The sequence below is a fragment of the Toxorhynchites rutilus genome, chromosome 1 (genome assembly GCF_029784135.1).
Source record: "Toxorhynchites rutilus septentrionalis strain SRP chromosome 1, ASM2978413v1, whole genome shotgun sequence".
Lineage (NCBI taxonomy): Eukaryota > Metazoa > Arthropoda > Insecta > Diptera > Culicidae > Toxorhynchites > Toxorhynchites rutilus.
The window spans coordinates 64,439,815-64,464,360 of NC_073744.1; the positions used below are offsets into that span (position 1 = coordinate 64,439,815).

Here is a 24,546-nt window from a genome sequence, read left to right on the forward strand (position 1 = left end):
GAGGGGAGTGGAGTGTCTAACCACCGTGAAAACATTTCCTGCGCCCTAAAACGTCCATATACCTAATTTGGTTTCGTTTCATTTGTATGGCAGCCCTGAAATTAACTGAAATTAAAACAAGCCAAAAAGTAGAAGATTTTTATCGATGCGGGTATAATGGACATGTAATGAGGGGAATATAGACAGGTTCATAATATACGAAACGTAGAAGGATATCGCTTGCGAGAGGAATAGTTTCGCTCTCTCTCAGTGTTTGTGTGTCCAGTAGAGATGTGCCATCCGCTCATGAGCTGTCCCGAAGAATCGACTCTTTGAAGTGAGTTGACGCGGAACAGCTCGCAAAAAAAATCAAACAGCTCTTCAGCTCACTTTGATGATGATGAAGGAGAGAAAAGAGCTGTAGAATTGAAGAGAGTGTGTGAGCTGTAATATTCAAATGAACTGACCGTCTCTCGCTCTCCGTGTTATGATATCAGTTCAGTTTCATTTGTTCCTTGTCTTTTCAACTGTTATATTCGGGTTGACGGAATTGGGCTTTGTTTTAGGAGGCGCCAAAAATAATAATTGACTTTCAGGCAGAATGAGCACGTTTTTAAAATTCAAATTATGAATGAAAATTAAAATCTGTGTATTAAATTAGTCTAAAACACTTTGTTTGTAGGCGGTGAAAAAATCTCAAAAAATTCTTCTTGAAGACAATTTTATATTATAATGAAAAGTCTCAGTAAAAATATCGGAAATGTATAGACCAAATTGAAAGTCGCCACCAGATGTCGACTCTGACAACTGAGCTGAAGAGCTGTTCATAAAGAACAGCTCTTCTAGATGAGCTGAGCTGATCTGAGCTGTTCATCATGATGAGCTGGATTGCACACCTCTAGTGTCCAGTAACTGAAATAGAACAGAAAGAGAAAGCAATATAAAAAAGAGTTGAATATTATTCCCTTCATTTTCCATCCTGCATTGTATGTGATTATGGATGTGACTGTCCATTTCAACCCCAGCAGTGCAATTATTTTAATAATTTGAATTTATCACTTACGAATGAATTTACTTTTCCGTACATACCTAATATCGCTTCTCTGTTAACTCACAAACCGGAATATAACCGTCAGCGAATTCAATTTTGCAATTATGCTTAATATCGAAACCGCAAAAATTACATCCACACGCGGAATCGTGTTTGACAAATCAACCACCTGTCTATTATACCCCCACTGTCCGTCTTACCCGTGGTTCCCCTACACTCAACAAAAAAAGTTAGAGGAACAGAGTGCGGAGTCGGAAATTTTAAGTGATTTTCGACATGCTGTAAGTTCGTGAAAAATCAACGCATATCCATGGGATGTACAGCATTTTGAAGCTACAACAATTATTTATTTTACGTACATATTTTCATCTTGGTGTGTGTAGGTGTAGTGGACAACAATATAGGGATAAATGAAAAATCGATTTTTCTCTGTTTTTCAATGATTTTATGGACTAACACAATTCTTTGCTAACCAACTTAACAGCAAATTCAATTAACCCTATCAACCAGCTTTTATTCGGTTCCTGAACGTAACTATAGGAACTTTCCATACAGAAATATTTCATTTTGAATTACAAATTACCCTCTCGTCTTTAATGATGAATCATTCTGCATAAGTATGATTTGTTACTTATTAAAATTTTTTGCATCGATTTAAAAAAAGTGTCAAAACCAATAGTTTTATAGTGCTTTACAAAATCTGCTGTAATTCTGCAAATATCACAATCGGTTCTAATGTTTGCAGGCAAATTATCAGCCTAGTGTACTCCCTAATCATCTGTGAACGTTTCATACTGATACGTTCTGCCGTTTTTTCTGATCGATTTTTCAAAATATGGAGTAAATTAGAGGAGCAATTAATCGCAAATCGTACCAGAAGTACAAAATCTTACCCGACGCTCAGAATGAACGATCTTTCATTTCTTCCTGATATCGCTGACCACTACACCTTCACACACCAAGAAAAAAATATGTACGTTAAATATTCTAGTATCTTAAAGTTGTAGCTTCAAAATGATGTTCATCCCATTGATATGCCTTATTTTTCATGAAGTAGCAGGATGTAAAAATTCACTCAAAATTTCCGATTTGCGCTCTGTTCCTCTAGTTTTGCTGTCGAGTGAAAATTAACAAAAAATACTGTAGAATTTTTAGCCCTTGGCTGTTTAGCTGGCCTCAAAAAAATGGCAATATACAGGAAAAAACTGGAAGGTTGTCAACTCTGCGCGCAGGTGTATCATTTCAGTGAAAATGCTATCACTGCTTGTAATTCCCGATCAAGGAATTTCGGACATTCGCGCAGGTGTTTTGATGAACGACTTTTGGATGCCAGTGAATTCCTTCTCGCTGTGCAACACCTTAAGCGCTTCCAGAAATGTTTTCGGGGCAATTCCGGTTCCAGAGAGAATGACTGGAACAATTCTCCCTTAGCCCTCACAGGACCTTGAGTTATACGACTAAAGAGCGGTACATTCAAATTTTGCGACCGTGAGTCTCCTCGAGACTTTGGTTCATTGCAACAGTGACATCGATGATGGTGACTAGTCGGTTGCTTTAGTCGTATACCATAATATTTGGGCGGAGACGGTGGATTGAGTGGTCGGTCAGAGTAGTGCGACTTTAATTCAGCTTGAAACGAACACTTTCCAAGACAGGTGCTGAAAAGTACCGGTAGTTTGGTACATTGACTTCCAATAGACCGCATTGTAACACCATTGGTCGATAGACAATGCGGGCCACGTTGTGCATTCTGGGCTCTTTGAATGCCTTCCTCATCCTCTTCTCTAGGTCTTCTGGACATTTTTGTTTCAATAATTGCAAAAAAAATAGAGCTTCATAGAAATCACAGGAAACTTTTGAGAGCACGCTGTATTTGCACTTTGCACTTGATGGTATGTTTTGAAGAACAAAGATTTCTCAATAAGAGCGACTGCACTTGAAGTTGAAATTAAATACAGATTTGTTGAAATAGACCCTAGACTCAACATAGCCTGATGTTGTTGAGTCAAACGAACTCGATCTGTTCGCGATATTATCGAATCACCGAATTTTACAAAAGTTGAGAATCGATGACTCCCTTGGGAAAAGTAGTTTTTCTTTTCAAAACACATGCCCATAGTACAAACAATAACCAACAACTGCATCTGCAGACATGAACGGTAAACTGCAAGCTATGCCGAGTGTGATTCAAATAATGACATTACTCCGAGAAATCCGAGTACCCGCAGAGGGTCTGCACTGTAAAGCTCTAGCCATTAATCAGACAGCTAATGAAAAACCTCGCCACAGCATGCCACAGCAATCCCGGTAGTCGCGAATCTGTCCACGGCCATTTCAAGTGCAATTGCATCTCGGATTTCACATGCTCCAACCGTGTCACCGGTTGGGTTGTGTAGTAGGTGCACCCGAACGAGTTCGCTATGAATAAATGCGTCAATCTGTGTATCAATGTCCAATAGCTACCATTTGGTACCTTCTGACGACGCCACATCGCGCAGCAAGTTCTCCCACAAGAGCCACAAGATCGCTTTAATAAAACGGTTGGAAGCACAGATAGAGTAAATGACGAAAATAAATAAAACTCTTCAGCTCTCACGATATGCGCTTGCAATGAAACACACACACAGAAGATAAATATATAAATAGCCTCTCGGGGATACTTGAGCCCTTGCACCTCTCAGCCTTCAACCAATCGACACGATGGACCCCTTGCTCATGAAAGCACGGTCGTTAATCTGACTTGGAAAGTATAATAGTTATTAAACTTTTTGCCTACCCCTTCCCCCCGGTGCGATGCTAGATTCAACGAAAAGAATCTCGACATTCCAAGAATCCTCGAGTTCCATCTACGACTTAATTGCGAGAAGATTTTTTTTCTCCGTAATTCCCTTTTCGGAGTGCATTTTTTCTTCCCTCTCCCCTTGGTTCGACGATCCTACCGTTGTCGTCCGCAACATCAACGGTGCAAATGACGACGACTGGCAGACTGGCAGGTCCACCGGATAGATTATGTTACAGTAACCGGGAACCTCAAGAATACACACATGCTCCACCGTTGCGGGGCCGGCGAGCAATGGACGGATTCAGTGGCTTCCAGTGAGCTAATATAAATGAATGTAATTCATTAGGCGCTCATTAAGCGGGGATCGCTCAGCCAGCCTCAGGACCGGATCGAAGGAAGTAGGAAAATATTTCATTCCTCTCACCCGGTGAGAGTGAGTCGCTCGTTTACCATACATGATGCTGGGATCAGGACTTACTTCTTCTTTGCCACCTCCATTTCCTCTTAACACCAGGCATTCCAGCATGGAACGAGAACTTACTACCATCCATTTGCGTTGCACAATCGTGGAGAAATGGGTTTGCGGAAAAAGGCGTCACAACAGTAGAACCACTCCCGAAGCACTCGAGATCAACGACGAGATGCTATTAATAATAACGTCTTCAACGCGTGCTGGTTTGATTGACAGTTTTGGAGTTCGATCAGTGGATGGGTGGAGCCGGATTCACGCCAACACTAAGCATGGTCTTGACGAAAAATCTTCATGGAAAGTGGAGCGCTCAGAAGCATTTCTATGGTATCAGCGATTAAGTTTTCGGAAGTCTGTGGGAAACGAGCCGACCAATCAGCACCTAAAGATGGAAGTGTGCGTCGCTCATAACTTTCATTGTAGGCAGCTCATTTTAAAACGGATTGTTGTTAAATTTTGGGTAACTGTTCATACAGTTATTGTACTTTTTTTTTGTCTGATCACATTGAAAAAAAAACAGTGATCCAAAAATATTTCTATTGAATTCCAATGCAGTGTAGACAAAAAAGATAAGAAAAGAACTGTAATGCTGGAATAACTGTTTGAATCATCCATAGAATAGATACTGTTTCGAATCAACCATAGATGACATTTTTAATTGCGAAAACAATGTGGCTTGACTTTGAAAATATTTTTTAGCGTAATTGTTCTTGAAAATTAGTTTGATATTTTTCATGAAAATTAAAAAAAAATACCTTTCTTATACAAAGAAAAACGTATTATGAATCTTTCTGGAGGTGATAGAGGATCATGTTTGACGAAAAAAAATCCTCTTACGCGTATGTTCCAATTCGAACAATTACAGAGTTGTTGAACTTATTTTTAACGTAGGACTACGTCTTTCATCAAGGGTGTCAAATCAGAAAACAGGTCACGTTTAAATGATATAAAGTTAACGTTAATAACTATTTTTGCTGTGAACGGATTTTAATGATTTTATATTTGCAACGTAAACTAAGTACGCTGTCGCTTGCACGAGTGTCGATCGGGAATGAATTGTCTTTCTGATTCTGCTCATTTTGTGACACCTTCGTTTCCCCTCGAGCTGTGGATGTGAGGGAATATTTACTTCGCTGTGGATCTGGTATTACAATCAACACATTTCGCCACATTATGTAGGGAAAACTCAAATGGGGCCATCATAGATGCAACATTATCCTAGCTTTGTTAACGGGTTTGATCGAGAATTGAAAAAAACGATTCATTTCATTTTTGTCGATAACAGTACCGTGTGCATTCTCTGTGAAACGCTTGTTTGGTGCTGGTTGAATGGCGATGCTCAAAAGATGGTTCTTCTGGGGCAACACTTAACAATTTTTTTGTCTTTGTTTAAGAGGCTTTCGGCCGTAGGCTGGTTCGTCTCTGACTTAACAAAATGAAGCAAAGCGTGATACTTGATACTAGCAAATAGGGCCATTTTTTGAAGTGAAGTGGTTATGGAATGTGGAATAACGGAGGGTGCTGGTGGAACAATTTAGAATACTTGATTCCTTATACGGCTTTTCGCTTTGCGGCCAAATTCCGTGGAACGTATCTAGGCTGTAAAGCGAGGTATGGGTGTATTACTCCTCCACCCTCATTGCCTTGAGAAAACCATTCGATCCCTCGCCGTCCAGCTCGCCTAGCAACAATGTTGTTCAGTCGATTTCTTCACAAAGAATGAAAGTTTGCCTCAGCGAGATCCACTGTTTATACTCTAGGCAAATATTCCCCTTCGTTCTTCTTCTTTTCCTTCGTTCACGGAGACATAACTCTTACGATTTCCCCTGCGTTGCTCGTCGATAAGTTGCTCGTTATTGACATCTCTGTTCGGGGAAGCACACAAACGGACAGAACAAATGTATGAGGATATGGGGATGCTTCCAATTTTCATGAATTTAAACCATATACAGACTATAGGGTTATAATGTATAGCATATCAAACAAATCTTAGGGAATTTCCGATTCGTTTGGTGTGTAAATCGCCAAAATCCGTTCACGGCAAGAATAGTTATTAACGTTAACTTTATTTCATAAAAACGTGACCTGTTTTCTGATTTGGCACCCTTAATGAAAGACGTAGTTCTACGTCAAAAAATTATAGGAGATTATGTTCAAGACACGACCGCATTGTTAACGTAGAACTACGCTGTAGTTTAATTCAAGTCGCTTGTTTATAACTGCGGATATTATTTTATAATGCTACGAAAATTTCGAAAAAAACCATTCTACCAGTTGGAAATGTTTTTTTATTGTAGACTCATTTGACGATAATTGTTTGATGATCCATTCTTGTGCTCGCAGAACAATACATGCTCGAGATAAGCGCAGCTGTCATCCTGAGTGAAGAAAGTTTTGCTACTGACAAGCGAAACCAAATCACATACAACATTTCAGAACGACATTTACTTTCTTGGTGACTAAATAAACGAAATAAACTCTATCTGTTAATCTCATCAACCTCGAAAAGAGTAGCACTGCTTCATTATGATCAAGATTAGCGCAAATGTAATCCTAGTTGAAGCAGTTTTGCGACTGACACGCGAACCCAAATAAATTAATAACTTATTATAACTTATTAAATAACATGGTATTACCCAAATAATGTTTTGGTGCACAACCTTAACACCTGCTTCACCATAGCGTCAGTTCAATACATTGATGACAGAAAAAAAACAATGTCAACTGCTTGGAAAAAGGCTGAATATTTACCCCAGCAGAGATTCATTACTAATACCCTAGTGTAAATAATTCCCTCTCACTATCTCCCCTGTTTATATTTATCATTACAAATGGGGTTTCAGCGTTTCAGCGAAGATGCACTATTTTTACGTACGGGTTATAAAGCACGCAGGTACGCACACAAATATCCATATATCGACGGCTTGAAGCAACTAAATATACACATAATTATCTCTGTTTTGCGCTCTTCTCAACAGAAGGCCTTTCTGTTGATATTGCCAGTCTAGATTAGCTTAGTTATCATCCTTTGTGGAGAGAGTTTTTCTACCATGATGCGAAACCAAATCACTGACATAATCCAGAACATTTATTTTCTTGGTGAGCTGACGATAGCAAAGCTTGATGATTCCCTACACAATTGTGTAGCTCAAAACATCGATGCAATGGCGCCAGTTTGATGCAATGATTACAATGCCAGAGACATCAGTGAGTGAGTGATTTGGTCGAGTCCACAGCTCAGTCCGAAACGAAGACATGTGATGGCGCAAAACAAGGAAGAACAAGCAATGTTCATTGTTTCGTATCTAGAACGATCCTGTTTAAAGAGGCTTTAATCTTTCCAGTTCATTCGCCTCTAAGTGCACCTCAGCAAGATCCACTGTTTATAATCTAGGCAAATATTCCCCTTCGTTCTTCTTCTTTTCCTTTGTTCACGGAGACTTTACATCTTACGATTTCCCCTTCGTTGCTCGTCAATTAAGTTGCTCGTTATTGACAGCTCTGCTCGGGAAAGCACACAAATGGACAGTACAAATGTATGAGGAAATGAGAATGCTTCCAATTTTCATCAATTTAAACCATATATAGACTATGGGATTGTAATGTATAGCATATCAAACAAATCTTAGAGCATTTCCGATTCGTTTAGTATGTAAACCGCCATAATCCGTTCACGGCATAAATTGTTATTAATGTTAACTTTATTTCATAAAAACGTGACCTGTTTTCCGATTTGGCACCCTTAATGAAAAACGTAGTTCTACGTCAAAACACCCGGAGCGTGATGAACACACAGTGCAAAGCATGCATTGATATAAAGACAAATTGCTACATATGAGCAGTTCGTGTATTGTTCTCGAAATTGCAAGGAAGGATCACTTGTACAAAGCCAAGGGCTAATGACTTACCCTTTTCAGGCTCAACGTAATTTTCGAATGAAGTGAGATTTCTGAAATTTGTTTATATCTATAAATAACATCCAAAACAAGCAAACAAATAAAACGAATGCGTAGTCCTACGTCCTAAGCGGCCGTGTCTTGGATATAAGCCCCAATATTTTTTTTGGTTCCGGACCTTGTTTGCCTAAAACTGGCTCTATTTCAAAAAGTATGCTATATAGAACGATTCTGTTGCATTCATTTGATCCATTTGCAAATATCATCTTGGAAGTGAAACATTTAGAAGTTAGTGGTTTTCAAGGTGTTATTATTAATTTTATCCCAAGAATTCCTAATAAACTTGAATGTTTTTATCAACAAAATTAAAACACTCTAACCATTCTCCAATACTTGACGTAGGATTTCGTCTTTCGGGAACATATTGGGGGTACGAATTGGAATGCGGAAACCGGTTATTTTTTTCCTTACGCTGATACGACCTTAAGATGCACATCTGTCAGGTTTTAGTGCCATCCGATCATTAGTGTCTGCCTGTACGTCGCAAACGGAAACGTCGGAAATGTTCGCCGACAATTCTTGGATTTTGCATAATTCACTCACTCTCCATTTACACTTTTTATTATTTTATCCATTCAAAACGCAGAAGCCATCTCGTCCACGGCAGAGGGCAGTATTCATCATATTTTATTTCCTTTCGGCATCTTTTATCGTGATATGTACCATACAATGATTAATCATCACCCTTCTACCATCTTCGCTCTATTGTACCACTGGGGATTGCACAAACATTACCCAACAACCAAACTAAAGGGTCCTTTCCCAAATTATTAACAAAGAGATTAATAATGGAGTTCTTCAAATATATCCAAAATCAATATGCAACAAATAGCCTAACGTAATCCTACGTCATATGTGGTCGTGTCTCGGACGCAACCTTCCTGTAATTTTTTATGCTGTTACTACTGCCAGAGGTCTTAATGACAATTTTGAACGCGGTCTAATTCACGACTGGTTTAGTGATCGTTCTCCTTCAAAAGTGGTTTGAGACGCTCTTCATCGAATTCAGAAGGGGCGTGTCATCGACGATAAAGTTGCCACTTTTGAACTTTACAAATCATTTTCGTGCTATAGACCTTCTCCATACACGTCGCAATATTCTCGGATCGTTGTAAAATAAAAGAGCCAACCCAATAGTTTGTTTACAGCGTCATTAATAAAATTGCGATTTTTGATATGGATAACTCAATTGATATAGTATGAGATTGGGTGTCAAATTTATTTTTCTTATGCAGAAACGTTGAAAATGTTAGTGACTCAACTATGTCGTAAACACTTGTGTATAAATTGTATAAGACATTCAAAAACGGCCGAGAAGATATGAACGATTTGTCACATCAATAACGGCTGTCTACCTCTTCAACTGATGAAAATGGTGCTCTGAAATCGTCATTGATGTTTGAGAAAACTTGCCCGTGAATTAAATCTCTCTCACGAGATCGTTAGTTACATTTGGCTGATGTTTTGGCCATGAGAAAGTCACAGCACGACTTGTACCAAAACAATTCAATTTCTCCAAAAAACAACATCGCAATCAAGTGACTAAAGACTTGCTTGAGCGATCAAACTCTGATCCCACGTTTATCCAACGCCCAATTTCTGGTGACGAGACTTAGGTGTGACTTTTTTGACGTAGAACTACGTCTTTCATTATGGGTGTCATATCAGAAAACAGGTCACGTTTTTATGAAATAAAGTTAACGTTAATAACTATTTTTGCCGTGAACGGATTTAGACGATTTACATACCAAACAAATCGGAGATTCCCTAAAATTTATTTTTCATGCTATATATTACAATCCCCTGATGTGTAAAATTATCGCTTCGTTGGGCCCGTTTTTGATATCACTGAAAACACAAAAACGAATGCACCGGGTAAACTGAAGGCAATTCCTGATTACAGCTATAAAAAGTGTTTCAATGACTGGATTGTTCGTTGGAAAAAGGGTGTTGCTTAGGAAAGAGTCTTTTTAAGGTGATAATATGAATTTAGATGATAAATAAAGTATTGTCCATAAAAACACAAATTCTCGGTATATATTAGATTGGCGAAAAAGTAATCCATTATTTTGGGTGAAATTCAAAACTATTTTTAATATGCTTCGAATTGTCCGATTTAGGTCAAATATGCACCGTTTTGTTGCCATTCTAAAGGTAGCTGCAAAATGTCTCTATCATCTATCATCATATCATAAAACTGGTAATCGCTTGGTGCATGGTTCGGACTATATGGTGGATGCCCTAAAACATCCCAATCAAGCTCTCAGAATTGTGTGGCCTTGCGTTGTCCTGATGGAACACAAAACCTCTTCTGTTAGCCAGTTCTGGACGTTTCTTGTAAGCTCACGAAGTGTGTTTCGGACGATCTCAAAAGCAAACGCTTTTATTTGGCGTTTATATCGCTTTAAGCTGTAAATATATTTCATTTTACGAATTCATTATTTTAATAATTATTAAATATTTACATTTTTCGTTCCTTCTTGGTTTTAAATTCAATTTTCTCCGTGATTTAACAAAAACAATTTTTTAATAAATTTTTGCTCGCACTCCTGTTTACTTGCTTTTTAATGATGGCTTCTATTCCGGATGTTTTTATCATTGTTGACATTCGTGACAGCTTTGGCAACGTCACTGTTACAGTCCTTAGTTAATGATGTGGCTGTGTTCTGCCCTGCGGTCTTCTCCCGCAACATCCCCCGCCCCGTATTGCTGGTGATTTGACCCAGCCATACCGTTATCCTCAATTTCAAGGACCGCCAATTTAGTAACTGGCCTCTGTAGAATACCGCTTTTAGTCTGTATATCCGCTCTACGAATGCGACCATCCTTTCCAGGATACACCCTAATCACCCGTCCTCTCGTCCAACTATTCCTCGCTGCTTCATCTACTATCAAGACTAAATCTCCCACCAATAGTGCCTTCACCTCTTCTAGCCATTTACTGCGATTAGCTATCGTTGGAAGATATTCCTTGGTCCAGCGTCTCCAGAACTGGTCGAGTAGAACCTGCACAAGATTCCAATTATTTTTAAGAGCAATACGTTCGTCGGTTGGTGGTTTTGTTGGTTGCACGACTCCTGACGAACTGAGCAGCAAAAAATGGTTTGGTGTTAGGGATTCCCCATTACCTGGATCAATCGGAATATACGTAAGCGGCCTCGAGTTAACCATCGCTTCCACCTCAGTGACCACAGTGGAAAATATTTCGTCATCCGGTTTTTTTGGCAATGAAAGAGAAGTCAATGCTATTTTCACAGTTTTCACCATGCGTTCCCATGCCCCACCCATGTGGGGGGAAGCAGGAGGGTTGAAATGCCATTGGGTAGCGGTGTTAGTAAATGTATCAGCGAGTTTTTCGTTAATACCCCGTATTTCTTTGATCAATTCATTACTTGCGCCGCGAAAATTTGTTCCTTGGTCACTATATATTTCCTGTGGAGAACCTCTTCTGGCTATAAACCGACGGATTGCAAACTTGCAGGATTCTGTAGAGAGAGAGCCTGTTATTTCTAGATGAATTGCCCTCACAGTCATACAGGTGAATAACGCTATCCATCGTTTGGTATTTGATCTACCGAGCCGAATCAGGAATGGCCCGCAATAATCTAGGCCTACAAACGTAAATGGCCTAACGTATGGTGTCAAACGTGCTGCTGGTAGTGGTGCCATTCGTGGAATTTTCGGGGTAGATTTATATACGCGACACCACATGCATTCTTTCGCCACTTTGCGAACGACCACTCGCATTTTACAAATATAGAAGTTCTGTCGCAATTCGTTCACTATTGTTTCTTTGTTATTGTGTCCGAATTTACGATGATAATAGTTGACTAGCAGCCTTGTAACATAGTGGTCCTTCGGTAGGATAACAGGCTTTCTTACTTCGTAAGGCACACATAAAGCCTCGCTGATGCGGCTATCAGATCTAATGATTCCGTCTTCGTCCAGGTACGGTGAGAGTTTGTATAGTACACTATTTTTATTCAACTGGCTCCATTTCTGCGACCCATTTCTTTGGAATTTTGTCAATTCCATGGAAAATCCTTCTGCTTGAACTTGTCTGTAAACATAAGTCTCTGCTTTTTTCAAATCCTCTTGCAACAATCCTTGAGGATGGCTTATCGACGTCGATTTTTTACAGGTGCGTGCGAAGAAGAAGACGAACGCCACTGCTCTGATCAATCGTTCGTATTTGGAGAAACGTTCGAAGGTGATAAGAGATTCAACTCTCTCGTGTTGATGTACGCGACCCATACGGATTTCCTCCTTTGTTTCTGTCACAACGTGTTTCGAACGAGGCCAGCTTTCTTCATCGTCGTACAGGAATTCAGGTGCTTTGAACCAACGAGACTCGGAACTGGACACGGAGTTCTGGTTCCATTTTGTAGCCTCATCAGCTACATTCATCTGTGATGGGACCCACCTCCATTCGGCCATGGTTGACTCGCTCAGGATTTCTCCTACTCGGACGGCAACGTACTGTTTATAACGGCGATGGTCCGAGCAAATCCAGGACAGAACAGTGCTAGAATCTGTCCAGAATGTACGACGCTTAATTTCCAGGGTGTGAGAATCTGTGATCATCTTCGCCAAACGGACTCCGATTATAGCAGCCTGCAGTTCGAGACGGGGAACGGAAAGGGATTTCACAGGAGCAACTTTGGTTTTTGACGATACCAAGACACATCTGACTTCCCCTCGTTCCACAATTCGAAAATATGCTGCGCTTGAATAAGCTTCCTCGCTTGCATCTACGAAGACGTGGAGCTCCATATCATTGTAGTTACATCGATCGTACATGGGAAAGTAACAACGTGGAATCGTGATCAACTCTAAACATCGTAAAGAGACTAGCCAGCGTTTCCACCGAATATATATTTCGTGTGGCACTGCTTCATCCCAATCTAAACCACATTTCCATACATCTTGCAGGATAATTTTCCCTTGTATTACCAACATTGATATTAAACCAAGAGGGTCAAAGAAGCTCATAACGAAGCGAAGAATTTCCCGTTTAGTAGGCGGAGAATCGCGCTCGAAAAGAGTCTGAACTACATTGCGATCGCCGAAGGTAAATTGAAAAGCATCTTCTTCCATAATCCACTGTAGACCAAGGACTCGCCCGCATTCACTTGTTTTATCGACAGTAAATTGCTTGCATTTGTCTGTCGCATTTTCTCCCATCACTTCCATTAACTTCTTGGAGTTCGACAACCAGTTTCGCATACGAAATCCTGCCTTTTCGTGGATAGTTCTCACTTGCGTCGACACTTCCACTGCTTCGTCCACACTATCAAAGCTGCTCAGATAATCATCCATATAATGATCTTCTAGGATGGCCTTGGATGCTCTCGGGTATTGTTGTTCGAATTCTTTAGCGTTCAAGTTTTTCACGAATTGTGAACTGCAAGGGGAACACGTCGAACCGAATGTCGCTACGTTCATCTCATACACATCGATGGGAAACGAGGAATCATTCCTCCAAAGAAATCTTTGCGATTGGCGATCAGAACTGCGAATCAGGACTTGGTGGAACATTTCCTGAATGTCGCCAGTAACTGCTATTTGTCGCTGACGAAAACGAAACAGGACACCAGGTAATGATACCAGAAAATCTGGTCCTTTGAGAACCATACTGTTGAATGAAATTTGTTCTGTCTTCGCTGCTGCGTCCCATACCAGGCGTAGCTTTTCTGGCTTTTTTGGATTCACTACTATATTCAATGGCAGAAACCAAACTCGTCGGGGATCTGATAAATTTTGTTCCTCTACTGTAATCTTGTGCGCATATCCTTTTTGCAGATATTCTGCTATTTGCAGCCTCACCTTCTCATATAGCGGTGGATGCTTATTCAGTCTACTCTCCAAACAGAATAACCTGCGTTCAGCGGTCGGACGACTGTCTGGGAACTCCAAATAGTCGTATCGCCAAAGTATCCCCGTCTCGAAACGGCCTGTTTCTGTGCGCGATGTGGTTTGCTCCAAAATGACACGAGCGCGTTGATCATCCGCAGATTCCAACGTACGGACAGCGGATACTCCTGCCCCCTCAATATTGAAGAAATTTTGTACAAGGTTGTGCAGATCTTCGTCGTGTGATCGCGTGCATACGTGCACATGACGATGGTCGTGTGGATCATCACCATCTCGTATGCTTCCGTGAATAGACCACCCTAGTCTGGTCTTCGCTGCCACTGGTTCATTTGATTTCCCTTCTCGTATTTTCAAATTGGTGATGAGGTGAGTGTTGTTCAAGCCGATTAGTATAGACGGAAAAACGTTACAATAATCTTCTACTGGAAGTCCGCGCAAATGCTGGAATTGAGTTTGCATATCGCTGAACCGCAACGTTTGTTTCGGAAGTTTTAAATTAGTCACGGTATGGACATCTCTCAACGGGAACTTTTTATTGACTTCACGACCAGATATTGTTAATTGAAGAACACACGAATCGGCTTCTCTACGAGTCACATTGCCGGTCCACTGTAGACAGAGAGGATCGGCCTGACCCTCCATTCCAAGCTGATCAGCAAGCTGCTTGTCTATTAGTGTCAGCTCCGATCCATCGTCTAAAAATGCGAAGGTGTCGACGGAAATATTTCTTCCATATATTGTGACGGGGACTATTCTAAAGAGAACGCATTTTCCTTTCTCATGATGTAGGGTGACTGTTCCAGACGTTGTTGCCGGTTTGGTTTTTTCGCGCAATTTTGTTGAGTGGAGAAGTCTGTGATGCCTGTATTCACAGCCATCTATGCCGCACACAAAGCTCTTACAAGGTCGCTTTCCATGTGGCACTAAACAACGTCGACACAAATGGTTCTGCTGCACTGCTTTCCAACGACTGTCGACATCAAGTTTTTTGAATTCGAAACAATCTTTTACTTTATGTCCAATCCTCTGACATACAGGACAAGGTTTTTGTTGGTTGTCAGAATTATTGAATACATTGCTGTTTTCTTCGATGACATGCGCGTTGATGAACCTTTTCTCTTTTTGCTGTTCATTTTTGTGGGAACTTTGAAATACGGGCGGAACTATGTGGCTGACTGCTGTGACAATCGTAGACATAAACTCCCCAAACGTGGCTAGATCTGGTGATTCGAATTGGCGTTGATATAGTGCCCAATCTAACCGTATATTTGTCGGCAGTTTACCTACTAACTCATTCAGCAGCATGGGATTTTTCAAGAAATTTTCCATTCTCACTGCATTGAGATGAGCACATAAATTCTGGACTATGAGTCCGAAATTCAGCAACGTCTCCAATTTGTCCGCCTTTGGCGATGGGGTCGATCGTATTTTATTTAGAAGATTGTTTGCAATTATTTCGGGTCTCCCATAGAGCGTGTATAGGGTGGAGAGAACATTTGGGACAGTTGACGGATGTAAAAGAAAACACTTTACGGCATCGAGAGCACAGCCCTTAATGCTTCGTTGCAGCCTCATAAGGTTCTCCGAATCTGAATATCCACATATTTGCGTAGAGTTGTTGTAGCTGGTGATGAAGATTGGCCAATCGGAAGGGTCTCCACTAAATATCGGTAACTCCTTTGGAACAACTTGGCGTGCGGTAAGTTGATGGGTGCTCGGTCCAACATTGACATTAATAGGTGTACTTGCGGCTAACGATGTGGAAATAATAGGTGGTTGATTATTTAAAATAGTCATAGATGGCGTTCCGTTATGATCACAAATCGCTGCACTATGCATAGGATTGGGTGCAACGGAGGACGGGTGTTGGTGATTATGATACGCTCGAGGTGTTGTATAAGTCAATGGATGGCAATTTATTGTTTGCATTGAGTGTAATTGCGGATACATAGAATTCGATTGAACATTTTCTGTACACTGACCTGCTGGTGGCTCATTCCTTATTGACGCTTGTACGTCGGTTGGGTTCGGGGGATGTGCTATAGTAGGTTGTGTAGAGTAACATAAAGATGATATGGGCTGCATCGCTGACTGCTGAACTGCATCGATGTATACCCCGCGCGGTGTCTGCTTCTGTATTTGCCACGCCTGACAAATCTCCTCCGACTGTACGGGAACTCTCTGTACATTTGCGGACGATGCCGCTCCTTGCTGCGAGTGAGTTGGATATTCACGCTGACGATACGGTTCTGATGACGTTGCATGGTGACTCTGCAATCCTGCTAATTGCGTTTGCTGAGGGAGAAGTAGCTGATTCCCTTTGGACGGAGTTAATTTAGTTGTTTGTTCGGTAGCTGGATACGTTGTGACGTCAGTTATCGGTTTGTCTGCTTGCGACGGGACAACAGTCGGGATGATTGTATTTCCGGAGACTGTTTCCGATGTCTTTATTTGCTGAACTTGTAACCACTGTTGCACCTTACCGGTACCACTCCTTGCTGATTTCACGCTTCCGCAATCACTGTCATCCAATAAACTCTGCATCATGCTGAACTTTTTGGATATAAACTCCTCCTCCATTTGCTTCTTTTCTTTCCTCTCCTTCTCCTTCCGCTCCCTTTCCTTCTGAATGGCTCGTTCCTTGAGTGCATTTTCCTTCTCTTGCAGCTCCTTCTCCTGTTGACTTTCCTCCTTAAGTAATCTTTCACGTAACCTCTTTTCCTCTTCCAACTGCTGTAGCTCGATTTGCACAGTCGCCGCTCGTTTACTGGATGACGAAGTTCTACCGGAAATAGAAGCTTTCGAGGTCAAAGCGGGACACAGTTTGCAGACAAAGTTACTCGTTTTCACGGAATCATCTACGCCAGCGCATGAGTAGTGATACCACTTGAGACACTTTTCGCATTCCACCATATCTTCCATAGAGTCTGGGTGCGAACATGAGTTGCAATTTCTCGGTGTCGATTCCAGATTAGGTTGGTTATCCTTCTTCGTTTTCGGATATGCTCCCAGCTTCATTTTATGCGTGGACATATCTTCTGTTTCCCACGGCTGAGAGTGTCAAAACGATGTGTGCAAAAGAAAAATCTTAAAGATTTGTAAGCTCACGAAGTGTGTTTCGGACGATCTCAAAAGCAAACGCTTTTATTTGGCGTTTATATCGCTTTAAGCTGTAAATATATTTCATTTTACGAATTCATTATTTTAATAATTATTAAATATTTACATTTTTCGTTCCTTCTTGGTTTTAAATTCAATTTTCTCCGTGATTTAACAAAAACAATTTTTTAATAAATTTTTGCTCGCACTCCTGTTTACTTGCTTTTTAATGATGGCTTCTATTCCGGATGTTTTTATCATTGTTGACATTCGTGACAGCTTTGGCAACGTCACTGTTACAGTCCTTAGTTAATGATGTGGCTGTGTTCTGCCCTGCGGTCTTCTCCCGCAACATTTCTAGTCAATCCTATCTAGTAGAGATCTCAATTTAGTATATCGCACTAAAATAACAATTAAAAAAAAGTTTAAAAAATTGAAAAAAAAATTTAAAATTTAAAAAAAAATTGAAAAATAAATTAAGTTGCACGTATGTTACTACATGTACGTCGAACGCATATTGTTTAATCAATAGGCGTCATCGCAGCAATTGGTTATCAACATCTGGCCTAATCATCAAATGGTATGCGTAGGAATTTATTGAGTAGAAGATATGAAGGCAATCTTGAATGATCGAACTAAAGCGTTGTGTTCGTACCCGCTTTTGTAAAACACTTTTCGGAGTGCAAGAAAAACATGCGGGTGCAGAAGTACCATCGGCTTGCATGAATCAACAACTTCAACTTCTACTTTTTATACTTGAAAGTTCATTTGCCTCTAATGTCTGCACGATTTTCCCAGGTTCCTAAGTTTAGAAGACAGTGTTAGGGAAACATATTCCTGTCTGCACAACGGCATACGAGTACAAAAGTACTCGCAGTTTGCATTTATTTGCAAAGTCGATTCCCGCTCCTTGGATTTAAAATCTGTATTAGGGAAATACATTTCAGTCGGAACAAAAATACCCCCGATTTGCATGAATTTGTAATGTCAATTTCCCCAGACATCTTGGTTCTGAAGTCTGTTTTGGGGGAACACATTTCAGTCGGAACAAAAAATACCCCCGACCCCCGAATTTTCAATGGCAATTTCCCCACGCTCCATGGATTTGAAGTGAAGACAAAAATACCACCGACTTGCATGTATTTGCAATGTCGATTTCTCCAACGCTGCACGGTTTTGAAGTCTGTGTTAGGGAACACATTTCGATGAGAACAAAAGTCCCCTTACCTCCATGTGTTTACAATGCCGATTTCCCCAAAGCTGATTGGCCTTGATGGCTGTGTTGGGGAAACCGTAAATCGGGCCAATCAAAACGAGGTAGTTAGGGCATTTAGATAACGCTTAACTTACAGTTATTCAATTGTTCATCTAATGAAAAATAACGTTTTATTAATTGCGATAGATGCGTAGAAATATTCCTTATCAATTGATGCAAATATCTCTACGACCCAGTAAGAAATGTTCGAGTTATAAGCATTCGAAATCTTTAATTTTTTTCCTGCATGTTCTGTGTTTAGGTTTTCATTTTACCCCCCCATATATTCCGGTTAGACGTAGTCCCCCGTCAATAGTTAATCAAAAGCGCTCAAACCTGGACGTGACGCAAACAATTTTTAGTTTTCCAATGTTTTTCAGATTTTTCTAAAAACTAGTGAGATGAAAAGATTGGAAACACCGGAGGGAAGTGTACATCTGATCTCCTGATCTCTTCTGCGAACCTCGCACTGGAATAGCGAGTATATTGCTAATAGGACTAATCAAGTATCATCGAACACTACCACAGCCATTTTAAACCATCGATTTGTCGTTGGGAAAATCATAAAACCATTAACTTTCTCTCTCTCTCTCCCGGCATAAGCTCCCACGATCGAATCCCTGTCATTGGATACTAATTTCGTACCATTTGTTTTATAATTTTTATTGCTTGCTTTATGACCGCGCTGTCGATCGGCGGGAACAAAATATCAGAAGCCATAAAAATTGGACATTGTCTAGCCTCCAATACCTCCAAATACCTCACTTTGGCATTCCACCGGGCAGTCGCAAATTTCCGAGAAACACATCAAAAACGCACCACCAGCCGCTCGAATGACGTGCGCATAGATCTGAGTACAGCATTAAACCCAGGAGAAAAACTCTAGGTATCACGCACCCACCGGCCATACATGGTGTGACGCGGTGCGGTTGAAACATATCAATAATCATAAATTAAAAATAAAAAGCCAACACAGAGTACGATAGAGACGCAGTAATTAAAATTTATTAGGTACTCCGACCCAATCAATCAGCCATTCGCAGCGACGCAGAGCGGCATCGGCATCGGCCGCTGACTGCGCCAGCGGTCCAAACCATAGCCAAAGTCTAGCGTTATTTGCGAGGTAGCAGAACGGGGATAAATCAAATATTCAAAACCAACCACCAGTTAAAGCTCTCCAAGAGGTAAATTTTGGGATTCCGAAGCATTGGTCGAAACGCGGGACAGTGATAATTCGTCTCCAACGGTGGTTATTGGTGCAATAAAATCAATCGATCCGGGGTGTAAATTTGATCTGCGATCGATTTTCGATTGTTGATGGCACCACCGGACACGCCTCCTTCAACCACCGGGCAACCGGTTAGCGGTTTCGGTTGATTATACGATCGATATGGGATCAGAGATGGGCGGAAGCACTGCATACTTCACGAAATGAGTCGATGGGATCGAGTTCAGTGATTTAATGAGCTCTAAAATCACATCGTTTACTTTCGAAAACAAATAACCCCGCCATCAGAGCATTACTCTCGGCTCCTTGAACCGGTGACTCCCGCAACCTCGGGGAGGCCTACGCGTTGAACTGCGGTGAGATCTTATCTCGGGCCTCTTCGTTACGGCGTGGAAAATTCGGGAAAATCATCAACGCTTCCCAGCGATTACGTCCCGACACAAACCCGCTGACAGGTGCATTGTGGAGCTGAAAGCAATTTACGTTTTTTTTTCGCCTGCGCTTTAATCAGATAATTTGCATGCGCAGCAGCAACGCCATCAGCGATCCAAGCACTGCGGATGAAAATTGCAGTTTCGCAGCTAAACACAAAAACCCTCCGCCGACCGAACGGCAGACAGCATTTCTATTATTTTCTGATGATGTACTCCGCACAGAGAGACTCAGGTCACCGAGAGGAGTGGGAGACATAGTGCCGCGCGAGGGTGGACACAATACTTAATTACAAGCTTTTCCAAGCCTCGGCCAAACGACAAAGGGGGCGGAGATCGTTACTTCCGTTCGCTTCGTCGTTCAACGGCAAACGATTATGCCAGGCGCAAAGAACGCTGTTGTGTTTTTGTCATCGAATTGTCCCCACCGCCATCGGCACCATCGCAGGGGGTGGGGGCGGTCGTGGGTGTTTGCTGGATCGGGTGAAGGCAAGCCAACGGAAAACCCATTGTTTACGGTTTGCAAGAATAATTCCCATCGTGCAGTGAAAATTGCATCCAATCACGTTAGGTTTCCATTCCGCGGCGATAGAAGAAATCGTACATATAGGTATGCTTCAGAGGCGGAAATTGAAGACTACTAGTCATAGCTGTCACTGCTCGGAAGACAGATGTTTGTAACGCTCCACATCTAATTTTGATGACGGACGGAATGCAGTGCCCGATCGATTTTGGAACCGTGCCAAGATGGAATGGAATTTTAATTGCATTCTTATTAATATTATAACAACAGTACAACACTGTCCATTCCGAAAGAAGGTCTTAAAACTTATGGAGAACCTCTGTATCGGTTAGATGAGCTCTTTGCGATGATAAGCGGCCCTTACACGATCAGTAATGACAATAGTGGCAAGAATCACTCCATTCCTCAATAACCTTATTCTTCAGCCTTACACGATCATTCTTATCGCTTGCAGGAATGCAGCAACTCCGCCCTTCATAGTCGTAAGAGAAATCAACACATTTTCGAAATGAAAATTATCAATGAATATCAATATATTGTGTCAAATAAACATCCCCGTTAATAATTTGAAAGGTTTTCAGCAAACAAAGAAAAAATCTTAAACGAAACATGTTTTTAATCATGATTTCTAATTACAATTTCAACAATTTGATCTGTTCTTATAATGTTTTTCAGTAATGGATGAAGAATTTTCAGAATAATATCTTATGAACATTCAAAAAATTATTTTGAAATGCTTTTCATTGACCTATTTACAATTCAAAACCATTCACGAATGAAGAAATAAGCTTTTTCCCAGTGTCGGATGAATTCTCTTCTGTTGACACTCAACACCATATCTGTTATAATGAGTATAACACAAGAGTCGAGACGCATGAACTTTGTCTGGTATATTGAACGAAAATAGCATGAACGAATTTCGCAAAGCCTGCATTCAAGCACTTTCATTACTGTCAATAATTTTAGGTGATTATCACAAACGTTAAGTTGATCTTCATCGTTTGCAGTGATTTTTTTTATTGAAATCGTGTTTTATTTTCATATTTAGAAAAATATAAAGAACCAGGAATCCGGAAAAGGCAACATTAGTTTTCGTTGAGCGTTGACCGTTGTACCGTGTTGAGCGGCTGAGTGAGCTTTAGCGCTGAACGGCGTTGAGCGTTCCGTTCATTTTTTATACTGTATTTTAGTGACTTTCAACACTTTTTGGCTGGTTCGTCACTTTACTTCCATTTTTGGGAGAATGTCGAGAGTGAGAATTGAACTCGTTACCTTTAGCGTCACGGTCCGTTTCTGCTTTCTATGCTCTTTTACTACCGCCATTTCGCTCAATGTTTTCAATAAACCGGAAGCCATCATCTTCTTTTCCAAAATGGCATCGGAATACGATATTCGACTTCTGTTGTTGAAGCCTTTTCATCCAATACTCATATCGTAGGGGTTTTATAATATTGCTGGTCATTTAGAGCCAGTATCATTAAACCGGAAATCAAAACAAGATTATGTTCGTTTTCCGCTCGTCTGTTATTGTCACCCATTGCCCATCTAATTGGGGGTGTATGCCATTTAGATTCATAAAACATAAAAAGAGTTATACTATACATTCCATTGCCGAAGTCACCAAAAACAAGGATTTTGTGTTATCGATTTTACTCTCAATTGGTTGACGTTGAATTTTATGCTTTGATTTTCACTAACACGCAATGATCTTCAATTTCGACGTTACGAATATCATAACCAAAATGAAGATGCAAATGAAAAATGAACTTCATGGCAAGCTGATGTTTGCTGTTCATTCCACTGATGTTCATTGGATTCCCGGAATAAAGCGCAGGAGAAAACGACTGCAACAGAAACCACCACTCATAAAAAGTGTAGTAGGCTATAAATATTGTGGCGCGGTATTGTATTTCAAAACAAGAATTAACCGGGCAAACGTATCGCCCCAGGCAAACGTAACGCCCCGGGCAGACGTATACCGTCCGACGCTCGCTAGAGCTCGGTCGGACATTGCTAAAGGATCGTATCCTATGTTTCAAACTAACCGGGCAATCAGTGGATCCCAGGTTTGCGTGCGAGACACCGCCGCTTCCGACTGCGGGTCGGCGTTGTACTCGGATCACGTCATCTTAGCGGCCGCCTCGATTCCTTATCCTCGCCAAATGGGGACTTCGTCTCCATTCCATTGTCCTCAGAATAAATTTCGAAAAACGAGAACAAGAGAATAAATTTATAATAGAAATGTGAGGCATTTATACACATGATGTTTTTCCCGCGCCAAATATTTCTAGCCTACTACACTTTTTCTAAGTGGTTGTTTCTGTTGCAGTTGTTTACTGTGGCGATTTATTCCGGTCACGGTTGGTACTAATGTCTCTCACTTATGCTGACAAGCAGGGCTCAGCATAGTTATAGTCAACTGAGGATAGTTGGCTGACTAACCGACTGACTATATCCATAGTCAGTCGGTAAATGACTTTTGGCTCTTTACGCAGTTTCTCCGCCAAAACGACTGAACAGTCAGTCGGGCATTTAGTCGCTATCTCCCTCTACCGACTCGACTATATCATTCCATTCTTCCCAGTCAAATTGTCCTCAATGAGGACTCCTCATTGCATTTTGAAGTGACTTCCCCCAAAACGAATTCGTTCCTCTCTCTCTCTCTCCCATGCACGTTTGCATGCATTGATGTTTGAGTTCACCGTGGTTTGACAAACGGTACAGGTAAGTTAGATTTTTTTTTGTAGCGTACACGAAAACTACTCACACGTATAAAATAGCGTGCAGTGTGTGTGCGCTATTTTGCACGCCTAATGCTAGCCTTTTTTTGGATTATAACACTTATAAACATTTTAAACATCATGCCTGCACAATTAGAATCCAATTTTTTTTTTTAATTTAAAAATAGTGATTCCTAAAATCGGACAAACCATGATCATAATTTCTCTTTGAATAAAATCTTTAAAAAAAACATTAAAAATTTAACAATTTAAACGCCTTATGGTATTTTAAGCAACTAGAGACTTGAGGCTTTTCAACAAACCCAAACTCATCTAGATTACATATGATTTTTATGAAGAAAAATCGATTTGCTTTTACTAGTAGCGTGAAAACACCCAAAATCGGACAAACAAACATAATTTGTGGATTATTTCTTTGGGAATGCTGTTTTTGGGAGCGTTGGAGATGTAATTGTACTAAGAGATACAGAAATCTACTTGGATATTCGATAATTTATATAAATTAACAGCTCTTGGTATAGCCGGTTATATCCCCGACATTGTGCCTCCCCCTCTCTCACCGTCTTCTTTTCATTTCTTTCATTTATTTGGTTCAAATTAAAGTAAACACATTGTATTCTTTTTGTATTATATTATTTCAGAAATTCACGTTTTCTTAAAAATATCACATAATACCGAAAAAAGTGTTTTACTTAAAGAAACAAAAGACCAATTTGTATAAAATGAAACAACAGTTAAAAAAAAGTTCCTGCTTCGAAAATCGATATGTTTTCGATAAGTTTCCATTGGAAGACCTCTCGATTGTTTATGGTTTGAAATTTTGACATGTTTTGAAGCAAACGACTCGACATGGTGTATTTGTTTACGTGATCACATTTGATTCAGTTGAGAAATGGGGGATGTAATGATTTCGAAAGCAATTCCATTGTTTATCGGTTGCAGCGGTTGAGAAAATTCTTCTAAAACTAAAAACATTTCGATCGCCCTGACAGAGGTATCCGGCCTCGGACAAACACCAAGATAATGCACGATGTCAAAAAGAACCCGTAGGTAACTGTCCGCGAAATCCTGGAAACCCTTCGGGTATTAGTTTCCGGTCCAACTGTTCGACACCGTCTCGTAGCACAGGGGCTTAAGACAAACAAAACCAAATGGCTT

At 40.6% G+C, this 24,546-nt stretch overlaps 1 protein-coding gene across 3 annotated transcripts in view; it reads right to left on the bottom strand.

Annotated features, from left to right (window-relative positions):
• Positions 1 to 24,546, bottom strand: part of LOC129764227 (GATA-binding factor C) — a 482,359-nt gene that overhangs the window by 401,173 nt on the left and 56,640 nt on the right. The gene's annotated exons all lie outside the window — the stretch shown is intronic.